This window comes from Camelus dromedarius, chromosome 17, assembly GCF_036321535.1.
Source record: "Camelus dromedarius isolate mCamDro1 chromosome 17, mCamDro1.pat, whole genome shotgun sequence".
In the NCBI taxonomy this organism is placed as follows: Eukaryota; Metazoa; Chordata; class Mammalia; order Artiodactyla; family Camelidae; genus Camelus; species Camelus dromedarius.
The window spans coordinates 42889800-42909761 of record NC_087452.1 but is presented as its reverse complement, the minus strand read 5'-3'; the positions used below and the strand labels follow the sequence as shown (position 1 = coordinate 42909761).

The following is a 19962-nucleotide window of genomic DNA, read 5'->3' as shown; positions in this document are numbered from 1 at the left end:
GGCTGAGAACACTCTCAACACTTGAAACAGGATGTCTAATGACAATTCACAGATCTTTAGCCATTCTTTCCAATCAAGTGTATGAAGTCATCACCATCTGGATGTCCCACCATCACTCAAACTTAGCAGAGCCTTTTCATCACCTTCAAAGCAACTTCTCAAGATATTAAGGGAATTATATACTCGAGTTATTTTAGACATATTCTACTTATTAATTTATTCACTCTTCTTAGATTCCAGGATGGGTGATTCTAGGGTTTGTGTCTTGTCTATACAGTGTTGCTTACAACATCTACTACAAGGCTTGGCACGAGGAGGGACCCATCACTTGTTAAAGTTTATTGAATGATTTTTGTGGTTAAGTAAATATTAGGAAACTGAATAGCTAAGAAAACATAATTTAGTTAAAATATTTTGGACTGTTCAGAAAATATTTCTAGCAATATTTTCAACCCTGGAGTCTCTATGTTCATGAGTTGTTTTTAAAATATCAAGGAACATAAAACATCATATTTTGTTGAGCAAAAGATATACCTACATATATATGGAAAGACAGAATGATTTAAATTGCAATATCATTTGTAGCAACAAGCAGAAACCACAGAAATATTCATTAATGAGAGCTGGTAAAAGAAAGTGTGGTACATCAACAAAATAGCACATTACATTAAGTACCCTGTGTGTGTGTGTCTGTGTGTGTCCGTGTGTGCATGTGTGTGGATGACAAAATACAAGAAGCAGAACAGTGTGTATATTATGATGAAGATGATGATGATGCTTGGATTTACCAGAAAAATTCACACTGCACAAGAAATTGGGAAATCAGAATTATAGCTAGAGCTAAAGTTAGGGTTTGGGACAGAAGCTTCAAAGTCAAACATATCTAGAAGATTAAATTTTCACTGTATACTCTTTTCAATATTTGAATTTTTCATAGATGCTTATAATAGCTTTAAAAACATCTCCAGCTGGGTTAAGTTAAACCAAAATTATTAAAACTACAGAGAAATCTGAGACAAGGCTTAATATTCAAATAAAATCAGAGCCAATTTCAGAATATGTCTTTAGAAGATTTTTCTGGGAATATGACATTCTGGCTCAAGAGATGAAAGTGAATTTCCCTAAACAGTTAAGACCTTTTCATAATGTCTTTCCTGTTCTTTGCGGCTCACGTGACTATGAAGTATTCAATATTTTGTCCATTTTTCTAGCTGGGTAGCTGGTTTCTCCTCCTACTGAGTTGTAAGACTTCTTTATGTAATCGTGATTTACTTATTTATTCATCAGATACGTGACTTGCAAATATAACTTCCCAGTCTGTATATTGCCTTTTCATCCTCTTAAGAGTATCACTTGAAGAGCCAAAGATTTTCATTTTGAAGAAGTATAATTTACCTTTTTTTCTATATAGATTATGCCTTTGATATTGTATATAAAAATTCATTGCCAAACCCAAGGTCACACAGATTTTCTCCTATATTTTTCTTGAAGTTTTATAGTTTTATGTTTTATATTGACATCTAGGATCCATTTTTAGCACTTTTGTATGAGATGTAAATGTCAAGGTTTTTTGTTTTTTAGGGTTTTTTTGCATTTGGACATCCGATAATGTCCGCATTATTTGTCGTAAAGACTGCCCTTAATTAAATTGTCTTTGACTCTATATCAAAAAAAAAGTATCTGATTACATTTTGTGGGTACATTTCTTGGCTTTCCCTTTTGTTCTACTCATAAATTTAATCAATTTATCCTTTCCCCAACAAAACACTGTTTTGATAATTGCAGTTGATGGTAAGTCTTGATATCGGGATAATCTGAGTCCACGAATTTTGCTTTTCTTTTCAGAATGGTTTTATCTATTCTAGAAGCTTTGCCCTACCATGTAACTTTTAGATCAGCTTGTCATTACCTAAAATAGTTTGCTATGATTTTGATTGAGATTTTCTTCAATCTACAGATCATACTAAAGAGAACTGGCATCTTAACAATACTGGATATTCAACTCATGACCATGAAGTATCCCTTCATTATTTAGATCTTTGATTTCTTTTAATCAATGTTTTGTGTAGTTTTAAACATGAAGATTCTGAACATACTGTGATGTAGTTATATATAGTTCATTATTTTGGTGCTATTGTGATAATATTGTTTGTTTGTTTTATTTCCCTAGCAGTTTCAAGTTCCAAATGCATGCTGCTAGCATACAGAACATTTGGTTTTTATGTAGTGATCTGACATCCCATATCCATGTTCATCTCACTTATAATTATTAGTTCTAGGAGCATTTTTGTAGATTCTTTGGGGCTCTCTATACAGACATTCAAGCTGTCTTTAGGTATAAAAGGTACCATTTCTTCCTTTCTACTTTGTATTTCTTTTTTTTCCCCTTTATTGTGCTGGTTAGGTTTTCCTGTTTGATATTAGATAGGAATGCTGTGAGAAGACATCCTGACCTTATTTCTCATCTTTGGGGAAAAGATCATACATGTGATCATCAGTAAGTATGAAGCAAGAGGTAGATTTTTTCCTATGTGCTCTTTTGCAGGTTAGGGATGTTTCCTTCTATTCCTATTTTGCTGAGACTTTTTATCATGAATGGATGTTGAATTTGGCAAAATGTTTCTTTTTTGTAACTACTGAAACAATCATGATTCTCTTATTCAGTCTGTTAATACTGTGAATATCAATGACTGACTTTGTAAACACTGAATTGGCCTTGCATTCTTGGGATAAACTCCATTTGGCTGTGATACTTTATCCTTTTATATATTGTTGGATTTGGTTTGTTGACATTTTATCAAGGATGTTTGTGTTTATTTTCATGAGGGATACTGAGCTACAGTTTTCTTGTAATGGCTTTCCTTTTTAGTTGAAGTTAATGCTGGACTCATAAAATGAGTTCAGAACTACTGTCTTTAAATTTTTTTTAATTTGCATTTTATTTTTTTTAAGTTTATTTAATTATCTTATTTTTTGGTCGGGGGAGGTAATTAAGTTTACTTAGTATTTATTTATTCTTAGAGGAGGTAATGGGGATTGAACCCAGGACCTCATGCATGTGAAGCATGCACTCTACCACTTGAGCTATACCCTCCTCCTCATTTTTTTTTTTTAATTTATGGAAGAGATTTTGTAGTAATCTTATTATTTACTCCTTAAATATTTGGTAAAATTAACCAGTGAAAAAATTTGTAACTGGTAAAATTTACCAGTGAGACACTCTAGATCTGGGGGTCTTTTTTTCTTACTTTTGAAAGATTTTTAATAAAAAATTAACATTTTAATAGATAGGGTGGGGGTGGATCAAGATGGTGGAGTAGGAAGACCCTGAGCTCACCTCCTCCCACAGGCACACCAAAATTCTAACGTCTTACAGAGCAACTGTCTATGAGAATGACCTCAAGATCAGAATAAAAGATTTTTAACAGCTAAAGATATAAAGAGCGAGCCATAATGGGACAAGAAGGAGAAGCAGAGATGCAGCCCAGTCAGGACCCATCCGCCTGCAGGGGCACCCACAAGTAGGAGGGATATTACAACCACAGAGTTCCTCCCTGGAGGCCAGGGCATCTGAGCCCCACATCAGGCTTCGCAGCCCAGGGGAACTGCTCTAGGAAGATGAGCCCCAAACCTCCGACTTGGAAAACAAGTAAGGCTTATGTTCCAGAGGGCTGTAGGAAACTGAGACTCCACTCTTAAAAGGAACATGTGAAATCCCACACACTCTGAGTCCTAGCTCAGAGGCAGCAGTTTGAAAGGCACCTAAGTCAAATCCACTTGCTGATTGTGGAGAACCTTGTAGAGAGGCAAGAGGCTGCTGGGACCCTCTTCCTGGGGGACTGAGACACCGGTGGTAGCCATTTTTGTGATCTCGTTCTACTGAGCTGACTTCAGCACTGGCGGGCACCACTTTGGAATCCTCCCTCTAGCCTATTAGTGCTGGGAGCCTGCTCCACCCACCACTGAGCCTGCAGCAGTTGTGTGTCATCAGGCCACCAACCCAGCCACGCCAGGCACACAGCCTACCACACCTGCAGCAATCACACGATGCTGGGCCTCATAGCCAGCCAAGCCAAGGGCCAGCTCCAATTACCAGTGCATCCACAGTAGTTAGCCCCACCACGACAGAAGGGTGCACACAGCCCATACAGGGGACACTTGTGGAGCACTAGCTCTGGTGGCTAAAGGGAAACGTGGCTGAAACCTACAGACATCTCTGACGTAAGTCCACTTCTCCAACATCAAAAGGCATAATGGAGCTATGTAATACATAGAAACAAACAAAGAGAACTAAGAAATAATGAGGAGGCAGAGGAACATGTTCAAAATCATATGATCATCACATATAAAGCTTTTGGCAAAATTCAACATCCATTTATGACGAAAACTCTTAATAAAGTAGGTACAAAGAAAACATACCTCAGCCTAATAAAAGCTATATATGACAAACCCACAGCTGACATCATACTCAACAATGAAAAGCTGAGAACTTTCCCTCTAACATCTGGAACAAAACAAGGATGCCCACTTGCAGCACTTCTATTCAACAGAGTACTGGAAGTCAGCAATCAGACAAGAAAAAATTTGTTTTAATCCATATTGAAAAGAAAGAAGTAAAACTGTCACTGTCCACAGATAACACGATGCTACATACAGAAAACCCTAAACATTACATCAAAGAACTATTAGAACTGAGAAAATGAATTCATTAAAGTTGCAAGATATAAAATTAATCTACAGAAATCCATTGTATTTCTGTAGACTAAATACTACAAAAAGAAATTAAGAAAAAATCCTACTATAACTGCATCAAGAAGAATGAAATGCCAAAGAATAAATTTAACCAAGAGATACAAGACCTGTACTCTGAAAACTATAAGACACCAACAAAAGAAAATGAAATGTCACAAATAAATGGAAAAATATACCATGCTCATGGATTGGAAGAATTAATATTGTTAAAATGCCCACACTACCCAAGGCAATCTACAGATTGAATGCAACCTCTATAATAATACCAATGGCATTTTTCACAGAACTAGAAAAAATAATCTTAAAATTTGTATGGAATCACAAAAGACCTCAAATAGCCAAAACAACCTTAAAGAAGAACAAAGCTAGTGTTATCATGCTCCCTGATTTCTAACTATATTACAAAGCTACAGTAATCAGAATAGTGTGCTATTGGCATAAAAACAGGCACAGACCAATGAATAGCACAGAAAGCTCAGAAATAAACCCAAATTTACATGGTCAATTAATACGACAAAGAAAGTAAGAATATACCATGGTGAAAAGACAGCTTCTTCAATAAATGGTGTTCGGGAAACTGGACAGCTACATGCAAAAGAATGAAACTGGACCACATTCTTACATCATATACAAAAATAAACTCAAATGGGTTAAAGACTTAAATTTAAATGTTCATACTACCTAAAGCAATCTACAGATTCAATGCAATCTTTATCAAAATTCCAATGGCATATTTCACAGAACCAGAAAAAAAATTCCAAAATTTGTATGGAACCGTAAAAGATCCCAAATATTCAAAAGAATCTTAAGAACAAAGCTTCAGGAGTATCACACACCCTGACTTCAAGCTATAGCAAAGCTATAGTAATCAAAACAATATGGTACTGGCACAAAAACAGACACTGAGATAAATGGAACATAACTGAGAACCCAGAAATAAGCCCACACACACATGTACAATTAATTTATGACAAAGCAGAGAACATACAATGGAGACAGGATAGTCTCAACAAACAGTGTTGGGAAAAGTGAATAGTCACATTTAAAAGAATAACCCTGGACCACTTTCTTACACCTTACACAAAAAGTAACTCAAAATGGATTGAAGGATTGAATGTAAGACCTGAAAACCATAAAATTCCTAGAAGAAAACATAAGTGCTAATTTCAGTGACATTGCTCTTAGCAACGTCTTGGTGGATCTGACTCCAAACACAAGGGACACAAAAGCAAAAACAAACAAATGGGTCTACATCAAACTAAAAAGTTTATGTACAGTGAAGAAAATCATCAACAAAAGGAAAGGCAACATATTGAAAGGGAGAATATATTTGCAAATAATATATCCAATTAAGGGGTTAATATCCAAAGCATATAAAGAACTCACATTACTCAATAGCAAACAAACAATTCAATTATAAAATGTCTGAATAGACGTTTTTCCAAAAAAGACATACAGATGGTCAACAGGTACATGAAAAGATGCCAAACATCACTAACCATCAGGGAAATGCAAATCAGACCCACAATAAAATAGCCTCATTGTGACAAGTGATCCTCACACCTGTCACAATGGCTATCATCAAAATGATAACAAGTAACAAGTTGTGGCAAGAATGTGGAAAAAGGGGAACCCTTGTACACTGTGCATGGGAATGTGTAAATTGGTGCAGCCACTGTGGAAAACAGCATGGCATTTCCTCAAAAAGTTAAAAACAGAACTACCATATGACCCATATCAGAAATAAATACTTGCATTTACCCAAAGAAAACAAAAACACCAATCCAAAAAGATATATGCACCCCGATGTTCACTGCACCATTATTTGCAGTAGCCAAGATATGGAAGCAACCTAAGTGTCCAAGGATGAATGGATAAAGAAGATATGGTATATACACACACACATATGTAATGAAATACTATATATTGCTCCCTCAGCATTGAAGCCTCCCTACTTTCAAGCACCTCCAAAAAATCTATTATTACTCTAAGACCACCATTTCATAACCTATAATTCTGAAATCTTACTCACACACTCCAATGAAACCTGGATTGTGGGTTATTCACAGAGTAAGCTGGAATATATAGGAATGTTCCTTGGTATATGTGTTGGGAGCAGACTGAACTGATACAAATTCTAGAAGGAAGAAGATTGACACGTAAACTTACTAAGGTGAGTTCAAGAAGTTGTTACTTGGCTTATGAAACTCTGAGACTGTCAGCAGCCCTGCTCTTCATTTAACTTCTTGCACTTCTTTCCTACCTTGTAGATTGCATCTCTCCTGGGCGTACATTATGTCAGCAGAACATTCTGACATAAATCTTCCTTCACTTAAGTTCATAGGCAGCGTTCAGGAAAACTACCATTAGGAATTGGAACAGTGAAAGTTGAAGCGGGTGGGGTGCAGAGGGTGGGGACGACAATTACGAACTGAAGTGGAGGCATTGTTCTGATGCTGTGAAAGGTGCTTTTAAGTATATTAGTGATATTCCTGTGAAAGCCACCTTATCAATTCATTCAAAATAAAACAGCCATTATGTGGAAATTGTGACGCAGAAGGAAAGAACATAATGATCCTTTTGTTACAAACATCTAGGCAAATAAGTCAAGATTCAATCAGGGTTCCCTGAAAGAAATGTTAAGTGTTAGAATTAATGGGTCTTTGGAAAATATTTCTGAATATTACAAAGCTATCTACATGATCTGAAAATAACTGTTCTTTCTTCCTGTATAGTTCTTTTCCTCTTCCTTATACTAATAAATCTCCACAGAAGTTTAATATCTATTTCAATTAACCTTACTTCTTCTTGACTTTGAGCCCCCAATTATTAAATAGGACAGAAATAAATGGTCACCGAAACTAACAATATATGTGATTATTTTCTATTCTTTAAGTTGGGTAGTAACTAAAGGTGCTCTCTCCAAATATTTTTGCATAAATTCTTATGCAGGTACAGAGTAATATCCAACTATTTTCAAATTTCTGAATTTTGATCCTGTCTTGGCTGTATTAATAGTGTGTTGGAAAGAGTGAAAATAATGCGGATTCGAGAATCAGACCTGGGTTTGAATTCCAAGTTGAATCTATTTTGGTTGTGATACAGGGCAAGCTCTTTAGCCTCTCTGGATAATGGAGAAAATAACATCTTAAATATTGGAGTGAATATTCAATGAGATAAGATATTTCCCAAATGGATATATTATACCCAATGAACAACAGGTTTTCAGAAAAGTAACTGTTTACCACCTGCCTCGGACTTGTCCTACTTTCCTTCCTCTTCAATCTCTGTCCACTCCACTCCTTTAGAGAAGTATAGATCTGTCTAAGAAGTCCATCAATACTTGAATGAATGGAGGAAGACTGGTGTGACCTCTGACCTGATGGAGGTTTAAAGGGTACTGCCATATTTGAGAACAACTGATCAACAGCTCCTTTTCATAGTGACAGAAACTCCTGTCACAGGCTCAGGTCTCACTAGGACGCAGCAGAGCTGATGACCTCTAAGTCGGATGTCGCTGTTAGAACAAACACTGAGAGGAGAATGAATTCCTCATGTTGTCTTCTTTCTAAGCTCACACAGAAACTGCCTGGATTTCCCACTGTTTATCCCACCGCCTCATCTCCAGCTCCTAAACGTGGCTGGCTTTCTCTATTATGCATATGGCAGTAGGAGGAAAGAACTGATTAGTGAAAACAGACTCATTGTAGGCATTGTGTAAAGCATCTTACATGCATTCTCTTCTTGATCTCATAAACTAACTCCATGACGTTGGTACTATTATTATTCCTCGTATTTCAGGTGAGAAAACTGGGACACCTGGTGACTATTTTTAAAAATCATATGAAGAGTAAACAGCACATTCAAGCACTGGACTTCATCATTTCAATGCAGAAAATTATTTTACCCTACTCCATGTTATAGTTTTTAGGGGTTCACTATAAAACCCTTGGCCCTGAGCTAAGAACCTCAAAGGGGTATCTTAGGACCAAAAACAATGCCTCACCTTCTCCTCTAGCTGGGCTATTACGATACAGCGTTAAGATGGGAAAAAAACAGGTAGTCATTAACTTTCCTTCTAATAATCCTTACAATTTTTTTTAATTGAAGTATAGTTAATTTACAATATTGTGTTAGTTTCAGGGGTACAGCAAAGTGATTCAGTTATAGATATGTATACATTTTTTCAGATTCTGTTCTATTATAGGTTATTATAAGATATTGAATGTAGTTCCCTGTGCTATACACTATGCCCTTGTTGTTTATCTGTTTTATATATAGTGGTGTGTATCTGTTAATCCTCTAATTTATCCCTCCCCCCTTTCCTGGTGGTAACCATTAAGTTTGGTTTCTATGTCTGTGAGTGTTTCTGTTTTCTCTATATATTCATTTGAATTATTTTTTAGACTCCATATGTAAATGACACCATATATTTGTCTTTCTCCTTATGATCCTTTTGTTTTTTGCTGAAGTGTATTCAGTTTACAATGTTGTGTCTCCTTATCATCTTGAAGATGAACAGTATAATGACTCAATTCTGTCCTCTGCCTTCTTCTTCCTATTATTGAAAGGACTCTAAACATCAGAATCCTGGGTCTAGCTGTGCTTATAACTTCTACAAGCAGGGGAAGCCACTGTCTCAGGACCCTGGTTTCCTAAGCTGAAAATGAGGTTGTACAATATGGTCACCCAGATGCTTTTCAGTTCTAAACAGATTTTGACTCTATAACTCCAAATAGAAGTCATTTCTCTTTTTCATTGGCCTCATTTTGAAACCTTTTATTCACGTTTAAGACTTCTCTTTGAAAGTTTCAACAAATTATATATATACATATGTATACACACATATATTTATATATAATTACATGTATAATTTGATATGTGCCCAGAAACAAATACCAGTGTCAGGCATGCTATAAATAAACATGTGGGAGAAATGTAATCAGTTTTACTGACTCAGTCAAAACCTGGCTACCCAGAGAGGTAGACAGACTATGATAGCTGAAAGTCTACACAGGATGGTGACAATGGTGTATGACAGCACTTAAGGCATAAAAAGGGAAAAGGTGTGTTCAAGGGGTTAAAATTCTATTTGATTTCCATCCTTATATTCAAAGCCTTTGCAGGCTACTGAATAAATCCTTCTGAGTCCAGTAATTTATGCCATTAAAAAAAAAAAAAACGGGGTAGGGTGAAAGAAGATTTAAAATTAAGATACAGTTAAATCTTAAGTGAGCGAGTGCATTTATTGGTGAGTTATCACATTCTTGGCTCTGCCCACCTGCACAGCTGTTTGATTTGAAACTCACAGGATGATGCACACAGGAAGTCACTCAGCAGCCCCAGTATAAGAACAAGATGGTTGAGACTCTTCAAGGCTGAAACTTTGCTATTTATTCTATTACTAGTAAGTCGCACACTTAGAAATTTGAAACTGTTTCTGTCCGGATCTAGAGACCAAGCTCTATCTTTAGCAAAGCAATGATGATGATGTTGATATTAGAGAAAACAAGGTTATCCCGGGTTTCTTTCTAAAAGCAGCACTGTATTAACCCTGTGACCTAAAACTTCCTACTTCTTGATCTGCAGGATCATATCTAACTTAATAATATGTGATAACTACAAGGGAAAACTGAATACCACTTTGAAAGTGGCTCTTACAATTTACCAAGGGTGGATTTAATGTAGAGAAAACTTTAAAGAGCTTATCTGTTGGTTAAAGCTGGCAATTCTCTTGAGTAGTGTCAGAAAGCCATACAAAGCTGGCCCGGTAAGTCTGATGCCCTGGGAGTTGCGAAAGCAGGCTTTTTCTTTTTTTTTCATTGTTTTTGCTGTTTGTTGCTTTGTTTTGTTTAGGCACTAAGACTTCTGGGTCTTCCCTTCCAAAGTTCCTAGGCTAGGCTTCTAAGCAAAGAGAAAGGAATGATCGTTTTACTTTGGGAGCTACAGAAATAAAGCACAATCAACATGGAGGGAATGCAGACAGGAATTTCCTAAAGAGGCTTTAATCTCCCAGTCATCACTTGAAGATAAAATGGATAAACGCTGATTACCTGGAATTTCAGGCCATGGAAATAGGTTTTAGTGAGCATAAAGAAAGTTTAACAACAATTATTGATTTCTTCCTGTGTGCCAGGCATGGTACAGACGTTATCTCTATGTAATCAATCCCCCTCTCTTTGAGGTATCCTCATTTCACAAGCGAGGAAAATTGTAACCCTGAGTGGTAGACTCACTTTCTCAAGGTAAAGTAAAATGTGTATTTTGACTTGTCTGACTTGGTGATCCTCAAGAACTTTAAAGATAAAGTTTACAATAACCCCTTGTGTTTTTCTTCCTCTTCCCTCCCATTGACAAAACTCTGGCTAACTTATCATCACTGTTTCTTTAAAGATTTTTTTTTAAGCTGATAATGTTGATAGGAAAGTAGCAGATAGTTTCAAAGAAGACCCGTTTGGTTTTCACTCTAGCAAATCCCCGCCTGTGCTCCTACCCAGGGCCTCTCCCACCTCTGCCTCCTTTACTTTGTGTTGTCTCACAACAGAGCTCATCAGAGTGCAGGATCTGCCTATCAATGGAGCAGAAGCCAGGTTGGTGGGGCGCTGAGTGTCTTGCAACACCATAACCACAGTAATTAGCCAGATGGCTGTCACGTAACTTTCAGAACCATCCACCGCTCCTGATCACTTTCTCATAGAAAGCGCTCTTTGACAGGTATATCCATCTTTCAAACTGACAAATTGCAGTATCAGGTGACTTAAAATGACCAGATCTGAAAACAAGTGCTAAAAGAGGAAGCACAAAAATGGAGATGATGACGCCGATAACTCCACCTTTGAGATAATACCTCCCTCGTCGTTTCTTTAGTGCCACTTGTATCGGGGGTGAGAAACGCTTCCCTGACAAAATGACACGCTTGCTTCCCAGTTATTGAGCAGGGCAGAAAATTGGTGGCACTGCTGCTACCCTGTCCATAGCGGACATTCTCAGTTGCAGCCAAACATTTTAGAATCTGTCATTATTTAAAAATACCAACCAGAAGGCATGGCCATTTCCTTATAGCTATGAGTAATTCACTGACTATTTCAGCTAGTGAAGTCACTAAAAGTAGCAGGAAAATTGAAGGCCCTGACTTTAACACAAAACCCTTACTATTGCTGCATACTATTATTCTTCTTTTTAATGTGACACCAGGCAAGCTAATTTCCTAAGATTTTGCTTGTTTTATTTTAACTTACTGACTTTACAGCAAAATTCCAAGTATTTCCTGAAATATCAAACAAATGCTGAAGTCATTCTTCTAATATTTCTCTAGCTCTTAAAATCTGAGTACAGATGACATCTTGCTTTCCTCTCACACTCTTAGCCGGATGCCTTAACATGACTGACACTTGAATACTGAACCAGAGAATGAGAGACTGAAAATCAGACTGGAAAATCTTAGGAAGTTACTGGAATCTTGGGTAACAGCTATGTTTTTCTTTTTTCTTTTTTCATGTTAAAAAAGTTTTTATTGAGATATAATTGATATTTAACATTATGTAAGTTTAAAGTGTATACAACGTGTTGGTTCAACACATTTATATACTGTAATATGATTACCACCAGAGTAGTAGCTAACATCACATAATTATCATTTCTTTCTTATGGTGAGCCGAATTAAGATCTAGTCTCTTAGCAACTTTGAAGTTTATAATACAGTATTTTTTTTAACTATAATCACTGTGCTGTGTATCAGCTTTCCAAAATTTATTTATCTACTAGCCACAGTTTGTACACTTAAACCATATTTTCCCGATTCCCTCACCCCTCAGACACTGATAATCACCATCCCACTCTCTGTTTTATGAGTTGCCTTTCTTCCATTTTGAAGATGGATACTGTATTTTGTCAGAGAAAAAATCCTGAATTTGGTAATGATAGACTGGGTTTATAACTACCAGCTATATATCCACAGGAAAAATCAATCTGCCTCTCTAATCTTCTATTTTCTCCTCTGTAAAGTAGGGGTATTAACACCTGCATATAAGAGAGTTATACAGATAACTGAGAACAGATAAGTGAAAACCTTTTTAAATGGTAAAACAGCCCAGCAAATTAAGGAATACTATCATTGATTCAAATGGAGAAAGGAAGCGAAATCACCGTAAAGGAAATTTGGACATTAAGTCCTCCCTCTCATTTTGAGTTGGAGATATTTTTTCGTATCATTTCATTCACACAATACATAAATGACTAACTGTAAAAGATTCAGGAGTACATGGAGGAAAATGAGAACACGTTTTTCTAATGAACTTCTTTAGGCATTCCTCCCTGAATGTAACCACCCTTAATAGTTTGAAATATATTTTGTTCTTTCTTCTCTATGCACTCAAACTGCACCCTTGTTACATGTGAATCAGATGTGGAAAAAGGCCGTAATTTCACCCCTGTGTGACCCGCACTGTCATTTTCCCCCACTTTGAATGTGTGCATCTTTTAGACGTGAAGAAACAGAAATGTCCTTCTGGGGGAAGGTGATGACAAATAATGAATCATTAACACTTCCCCAAAAAGCTTGGTGTTGGAAGTATTAAAGAGTTTTTTCCCAGTGAAAAGACAATTATTCCATTATCCATGATTCATCAATTTTACTCTGTTATAAATATGAAAGTTAGAGAATCAAACTGACAGGACAATAGTGCCAAATCACTGATGTGGATCTTAAAAATGCTGCATAATTTGACTGCTCTGCTGTTTTCAGTGGAATATAAAGCCAAAATGAGACTTGAAATCTGTTGAATATAGAAGTTTTCATTAAACTTTGCTGAGGTGTTTTAAATTTTACATTTCTGATGTTGCTTACAACTCTTGAGGTACTTTGACCAAAATACCCATGGTTTATTTGGGATTTCATTAAATTTTATGTCAAATTTTAATTGAATATTTCCACTTATACATGCTAAGAATCATTTCTATTAATTGTTAATAAAAATGATACTTTAATATACTTCATATAATCATAATAGCTACACACCAAAAACTAATTTCCATTTTATAATTATTTTAAGAATGAGAAATTGACATCAATGATCTTTAAAATTTGTGTTTTACCCCTGAAAATATTTTTGAAAAACTATATACCTCTTGACATATTTAGAGCTGACATATAAAACTTTTGATTTTAAATCTAGTTATAACATACGTAATTTCTAGCATATCATAAATGTTGACATTTTAAAATAAAATTCTTTCATTGTTTCTAATAGAATCTAAACCCTTGAGCTATTTGATACCCACATTTATTTATTTAGACAAATACCCAAACCCTTATTAGTCAACTATTTTATATCATTCCTTATTTTTTTGAACTTATTTTCATATTCTATGTAACTCTGGAAAGACAAGGCACAGGGAGGCCAAGTGAGTTGTACAAGGTCACACAGCTTGTATATGGCAGCTCTGGGTATGAACCAAGACTGCTTTCCTCAAAGTCTGTTGTTTACATTTATTGTCAACCATTTGTTATTTACATTTTAAATTTAAATAAAACCCAAAATATGCATGTTATTATTAACGTGTTAACAACCTGTGCTTATGTTGTCGCTCCTTTCACCTGCGAACACTAGGTTTTAATACAGCCATCAGAAGAGCATGGAACAGGAGGACCCAGTCAGTACCATGCCCAGGATGTGCTTTTAGAAAGGCAAGAGAATGTGAGCATTTTCTTGGGTTAATTACTTTCTAATATTTCTGACTGAGAACGGCGAGAACCCACTTTCAGTAACCTAAATGAGAGAGAAGATGGTTTTGGGGGGATGTCATCACTGCCAATCATCTTTCTGTTTAAAAACAAGGAGATGGATTGCCCTAAGTAGGAGGACCAAAATGAAGGTCATATTCACGAGCTTGAACATGGATGGACCCTTTTGGCTTGGGTCTGTTTTTCCTAAGGTAGTGTGGAGTCTCAAGTTTTACTCCTACTCTTCATAAAGTTCAAGGATTATGAGCTAACCAACAAAGAGCTGGAAAACCCATAGGATAGCATCTGATCATTACTTAACATTATCCTGAGTAGAAAATCAACAAGTTTTGTTGAAAATATATTCTGAATGATTTCTGCCTCTTGAATTTCTGAACTCATTACTCTCTGCATTATGAAACCAATTTATATATCGGGAACCTGGCAAGAAGGAAAAATATGTTCCCTGAAGTCTGGCTAAAAATTGTCCATTAACTAATAATGTCCATTAAGAATAATCAATGCCCACTAATTACCGAAAGTAAAGCTTGAAGAACACAGGCTCCTGAAGTCTGACACAGGACCAGCAACCTCTGGTGCACATGCCGCCCTGTTCACAGACAGACAATCCTATTTCTGACGATGCCTCTTTTTCTTGGTTATTCTGCCTCTGCCTCCTTTCCTATAGTCCTTCCTTCTTCCTGCACCACCCTCTCCTTCCCTCTTATTTTGTCAACTCTTCTCTTTATGGTCCCCATATCTCATTATTTCCCTTCATTTTCCTTTTTCTTTTCTCCATCGAGAAACCTGCTAGCAGTGTCCACTGTCCATGAGTCCTAAGTCTGGTTAAGGGCTATTAAGTCTTGATGCACCTTGAGAGTAATCAAGATTCAACAGAATGCTGAGCCTTCCTCTGGAAGAAATGATAACCCAATGATAGTATCTGTCAATTTTCTCTGTGTCGCCCACCAAACCCAACCCCTGGCATGGAGTGTTCAGGGCATCTGGGAGGAGGCATCAATTCTTATTTACTGTGTACCAAAGACTTTGTGCCCTCCGTCTCAGACACATAATCATGTTAGATACAGATAACACAATTCCTACTTCATACAGATGAAGAAACAGAAGCTTCAGGAGCTGCTTAAGGCCAGGGAATAGGGATGACCCAAGTCTGCCTGGCTCTAAGCCTGTGCAAAGCTGTCTCCCTCACCCCTCACTGCCTCGGGGCATATATATGGGCATCCCTAAGTAAATTCTGACTGAATTGGATTCCATATCTCAAGTTGATATTCCACGAAGAGAATATTTGCAGAAAACGTTAGCTATTACTCACGCCTTCCCTCAATCCAAATTGTGGCAAGACTTCAATCTTTCAAAGAACAGATTCTACTGCACCATTTCTTGCTTCTGGTTTCAGAGTAAATTCCTTTCAGAAAGAGTCTAAAGGCTCAAACTGCGCCTTAGCCTTTGTAGCCATGCATAGGTTGGACACAAACTGTTTATCGGCGTTAAAAATGAACCTTCATTTAAATGGTAGACTTTTTTTTAATTCGTCATGATACTATACTAAACTACAACATAAAGTGAAATGTCACAGAAATGACAAACATTTAGAGCTGCTTTCTCTCAGCTGCTTCAGAAAGGTAAAACTGCATCGTCTTTCTCCCACATATGACCAAACGTCTTTCAACATGATGTAAGAGCTATTATTTTCAAATTGGTTTTTTTGTTTATTCATTTCATCCTGCCAACAAATATCCAGGAAAGCTGTAAGAAAATGTTTAAATGATTGATACTGCATTTGCTATCCAAAGCACAAATCAAATTATCCCCAACAGTACTCAAATCCCTCTTCCATCTCAAACACAGATAATAAATTAAAATGTCAAAAGAAGTCTTTGGTTTATACATTTGTTTGGGAGATTAAAGATATGACCTGACTCTGTTGTTAGTGAAAAGTCATACAAATTCTGTTCTTTGGGGGATTGCAACAGAATGAGTCCATAAAAAGAAAAGGCAGTTTTGGAAACTTCATCTTGAGTACCTAATTTTTTCCTAGGGTATCTGTATTAGCGTGTCTTGAATTCAGCAAGATCATTTTTCTACAATATGGAAAGCAGGTCTGGTACTGCGCAAAAACACAGGATTTAGATTCAGGATCTGTTTCTGCTACTTGCTATGTAGATTTGGGAAAATTCATAATCTTAGTTTCCTCATCTATCTAACGGGCATGATTGTGGAGCCTGACTGACAGAATTGTTCTAAGTATTAAATCTGATTACACATGTAAATATCTTTATCATTATACCTGACATGTAGTGTAGTAAGGACTCAAAAACTGTCATTATTAATTGCATTATGATTACTTCATATGAGAAGGCTGGCCACAATACGACAGATTTGGAAATGTTTTCCAGAGTGGTTGTAAGTCAAATAAGTGCAAAATATACACAAGCATACTGAATGCTCTGAAAAGTACCATACTAAAGAATGCTCCCAAGCTTTAATTAACCCAGCATATTTCCGTGTTGTTGACCAAGGACAGCTCCTCTCACACAACACCCTGGAACTCTGATGTGAACACCCAACAGAAATCAGAACAGTGATAGGCACCCTTGCAATATGAAGCCCTTCCATGGTGGTGATTTCTATTTGAGAAATGTGTTGGTTTTGTTGATGATGTTGGCTTTTAAATTAAGGGATTTTTTTTAATAATAAAGGAATCCATGATTATTACTCAAGTTTCAGAAAATAAGAAATATAAAATATAGTAATTAATTACACTTAGGCTTATGCCCTCGCTCCACCCCACGGTAGGGGTGGGAGCATTGTTAACATGAGATGCATTATTTTCCGTATTTTTTCTACCACTTAGTTTTATATTAATATGTTCTACTTACACTCATTCTGCATATAAAGCCTTGTACGTAGTTTTTTCACTTAACATTTTAATAAGTTATTATACAATCTATAAATCTTCATAGACTGTAAAATATTATACTGTTTTCAACTGAGTTGACTTGTTATAATTTACCTAATCATTAATTTATGATAGTGTTTATACTTTACCAAGTTATGATTTTTATAACCAAGAATTAAACTCTAAAATTCTAAAGCTCTCTTCCCCATATTTTGAATTACTTGTTCTCAGTGAAATCTGAGAATTGGGATTCAAGTATCAGAGTTTTATTTACTAATTGATTTACTTACTTATTCAACAGATACTCATTTACTTTTATGTATCTGTGCTAAGTGTGGTGCTGTGGATGGGAGCTAATAGTATTCAGCCACAGATCCTGTCTTAAGACAGTGTGCTCAGATTTTCAAGACTATGGATCATTACAAACACAGACTCAATTTGTGCTATAGATTATCCTAATTAATTCCAATAGCAATTGTAGAAATACACACAAAAATATAGGTAAAACGTATGTATTCAGATTCAGTTACAGATACGGACATACAGATGCTGTTAACAGACATAGACACAAATCCGTCTGGAAGAGGAAGGTAGCATCACGATGACTGTGTGGCTGTCTCACGTTCTTTTCCTTTCATCCCAATTTCTACTTTCAGTAGTAATCTACTTATCTAAAATATATCTAAATATCTGATTATCACTGCCAGTTGTCTGAGTATCATTTTTGCACATATTTCCCAAAATAGAGACATCAAAAGAAATTCTTCAGTCTTTAATATATTTTAATTGATATTGTCAAATTGCCCCAGTATGATCTAGCTCTGGAGGAAAGCCCAACCTGCTTCTATGTCCGCAAATTCTCGGGTCTGTTTAATTTTTAAAAATTCAATCCATAAATAGCATTCCGGCAAACTGCTTCCAGATGTCTTTCTCTCCAAATTTCATCAGAATTCCCTCAAATTAATGCCATCCATAGAATCTTCCTTCCACAGTGGCCATAGCAATTCAGAGTGGTTTCTCCCTTCTTTAAGGTTGCTCCAACCCAGCTACTAAATCAACACTCCTGAAACTTAACTATGACCATTTCATCCTCTCAACCAGAAGCCTTTCCTGACTCCTCCCTCAAGGGAAAACATCCAAATACAAATTTTTCAATCCATATTTCTCCCTCCCTCCTTTCAGGCAACTCCAGTTCTGGTCAAATCCAAATCCCTAGCTCCCCATCTGTACCTCTCACCTTTTCACCTCCTGCTGGGATTCATTCTGCCTAGTTGGTCTAAAAAGCCCCATCACACCTACATAATAAGAGTAGCTATCAAGTACCCACTGTTCACTTTGTGATGGGGACTGAATGAGTCTTTCCAAATGTCATCTCATATACTTTCATCATCACAGCCTCTATTTCACACACGGAACAACTGTGGTAACTTTAGTAACTTTTCCAAATTCACGTCACCTGCTTAAATTTAGAGTTCTCTTGGACCCCAGGATTCTTGTTCTTTCAACTTCAGTACTTTTCACAGTCCCAATATTATCTGTTTTTTTAATCTCAGTTACCATCAAGTTTATGAAGTTCTTTCCAACATTCTTGTTAGAAGTGACTCCTCACTCCTCTGAGTTCTTGTAAATCTTACTCCATGTCTCTAGCACATCGCTGACTATGTTTCCTCTTCACTTATTTGGCTAATGGGTCTTTTTTCATTTTTTTTTTATCCTTTCTGTATTTTATTAAGTCTGGGCCTAGTAAACGATAAGGACTTTCCTAGGCATCTGGTCTGTAAAATCGAAGTAAACATGATCCTTGCTCTCAAAAAACATTCACGTTAGTTGTGGAAACAAACATTAGGCAAACTCAAAATAAGTATATCCTTATTTACACATTTTAACTAGTGCCGTGAGGCAAAAACACGGAGGACCATGAGACAGTAAAGAAAGGTCATATTGTGTATGTGGGCTGGAGCAGGGGGTGGAGGGAAGAATATACAGAATTGGCCTTGGTAAGGCAGTAAAATGTCAGCCAAGACATCAAGATGGAAAGAAATAAGTAAAGGATGGGGGAGGTTATATCTCAGTGGTAGAGCTCATGCTTAGCATGCACGAGGTGTTGGGTTCAATCTCCAGTACCTCCATTATAAATCAATCAAATTGCCTCCCCACCCCCCAATAAAATCTCAATAAAAATCCTTCAAAAAAAAAAAAAAAGAAATATAGAGTCTTAAAAAAAAGGGAGTGTGGAGGAACAACATTCTAAGCAGAAGGGAAAGCACAGGCAAATGCTTTGAAGCCGAAAAAGACCGTTTTCTAAGAATTAGAAGAAGGTCATTCAAGGACACAGCATAGAGCTGTGCAGTTGTCTGTGTGAATGGAGACCCGCGGGGTTTTGCAGCGCTGCCCTAAGGTCAAAATGCCTAGAGTGAGCCAATGGAGTGGAAAAGTAGACTGGCACCCGTGTGGAAGGAAGGCCAGGACAGACCAGCCACCCTTCTCCTAGAGTTCTCATCTCCATTAAGTACAGATGGCAGTCTCTCCCAAGACTTAATTGTGATCCAATTTCAGATGTACACTTATT

General features: G+C 36.6%; 1 long non-coding RNA gene and 1 other non-coding gene across 5 annotated transcripts in view; both read right to left on the bottom strand.

The window, feature by feature from the left end:
- LOC105090704 (uncharacterized) overlaps positions 1-19962 on the bottom strand; it is a 146553-nt gene that overhangs the window by 97286 nt on the left and 29305 nt on the right. The window lies entirely within an intron of this gene.
- On the bottom strand, positions 3022-3095 carry TRNAV-CAC (transfer RNA valine (anticodon CAC)). Its single transcript has one exon. It is a non-coding gene; the product is annotated as a tRNA-Val (tRNA).